Here is a 2,144-nt window from a genome sequence, read left to right as displayed (position 1 = left end):
AGACCAATAAATATTAAGATCTTTAGCCATGGATTTGATCTTCTTAACCTGCAAGTTAATACTCCAATGACACACCATATCAGATCTTCAGACTTTCCAAAGAGTAATAGAATCCAATTCCAAAATAATATTATTCCATCTCATCTTTCTTGCAAGCATCAAAGAAAAAAAAATAACATCAGCCTCAGCCACAATCGAAGAAACGGGTAAAGCAGAGGCAGCAAACCAATATAAAACAACACCATTCCAGTCCCTACAAAATCCACTGGCTCCCGCACAGTTCATTTTTCAATAGACGTCAGAATTAATTTTAGGAAAAGGAGAAGGTTTGATCCACCTTTTATTGCAACAAGAACTAGCAACAATATTAAAGGAAATAGAAAGATTAATAGCAACATGAATCATATATCTATTAGTATTCTCTTTTAAATTATTCATGGAAAAACTTTTATAAATATATGAATAGATCATCGCAAAAGTCTTCATGAAAGTACAAACCTCACCATTATGCTTAACAGAGTTCCTAGAAACCCAAATAAACCAAAGCATAATAGAAGAAAGGTTAGTTAAGAAATCATGTCCATTACTTTTCCAATCCTCAAAGATTTCAGTAATGGTATTATAACCATTAAAAACTATACATTCTACCACTGAGTTCAAAAATACTTTTCTAAATATTACTAGCAAGACTATAGGAAATAAAAAGATGCGTGAGAGTTTCCTCATAAGAGTTTCTTCATCATTATTGCAAAGATAACACTTAGAAGCCAACCGTAAGCCCTTAAATTTGAGTATATTATCGACAGGGAGAATCTCATGAAAGACCCTCCAAATAAAAAAATGATATAAAGGGCTTCACCCATTTATTCCAGTTCCAGGAAAGATCAAAGCCCTGAAAATTCTGCTCCATTCTAACAAAAGTTTTGGTAATAGAATCACCAATCTTACCTTTAAACTTAGGAATGTCTTTCATATCAGCAGTAATGGGTGTATGAGAAATAAAAGAAGCATCATTATAGTGTACCATATTAAACAACTTGGGTAAATTCCAATTGTTATCAACCCAAAAATCCTTAATCTTAATATTAATATCTTGAGGGCCCCCATAGAAGTCCCCAAGAGCCTCATTCTCAAGCCAATCATCATACCAAAATGAAAACATCCCCTTTATCAACCTAGTAAAACAAAAGATCTTCTACTTAGGGAGCAACCTTAAGCATCTCCTTCCAAATAAAAGAATTAGAAGTAGAGGAAGAAATAGAAAGAGGGTGAGAATTAGAACAATACTTTGCATGAAGTAAAGAAGCCCAAATAGAATTATTCATACGAAAACACTTCCAAAGTAGAAGCCCAAATAGAATTATTCATACGAAAACACTTGAATAAAATACCTTTATAAGGTCTCCTTGCTAAAGACCTTTAGAAGATAAGAAGTGCCCATGATTACAGAGCTTCTCCCAACTTTTCCAATGAATATTCCTCTTGTCACCACCATCCCAAAGAAATCTATTAAATAAAATCTCAAACTTATTAATTTAAGCCAAGAGGCATGTTCATCACTTGACTAATATAAAGAGGAAGAGAAGTAAAGATACTTTTAAGGATAGTAATACGACCACCAAAAGATAAGAACTTATGCTCCCAAGAAAGAAGCCAAGTTCTAATCTTATCCATTAAATTAGAGAAAAGAGAGTTTCTCCTAACCTTCTTATCAAGAATGAAACCCAAATATTTAATAAGTAAACTAGCCTTATTACAATAGTAAAATCAACAATCCAATTCTTTTTATCAGCAGAAACATACTTGGAGCAATAAAAATAAACATTTTGAAGTATTAAATAATAACCCAGACGCCTCTTGCATATGAGCTATTACCTTCCAAATCATCTTAATGGATCTCTTATTAGTATTAGTAAAGAGAATAAGATCTTCAGCAAAACAAAGATGAGATATGGTAATACAACCTTTATGAACATAATTTAAACTAGGATGATTCTCAAACAGTTTGTTAAGACATTTAGATAAATAATCGAAAACAAGAATAAAAAAAGATAAGGAGAAAGAGGGTCTCCTTGCTAAATACCTTTAGAAGCCAAGAAGTGCCCATGGGAATTACTATTAATAATACATATGTAAAATACCAA

The sequence above is a fragment of the Phalaenopsis equestris genome, unplaced genomic scaffold (genome assembly GCF_001263595.1).
Source record: "Phalaenopsis equestris unplaced genomic scaffold, ASM126359v1 Scaffold000413, whole genome shotgun sequence".
NCBI classification, from domain to species: Eukaryota; Viridiplantae; Streptophyta; class Magnoliopsida; order Asparagales; family Orchidaceae; genus Phalaenopsis; species Phalaenopsis equestris.
This window is presented reverse-complemented; position numbering follows the sequence as displayed.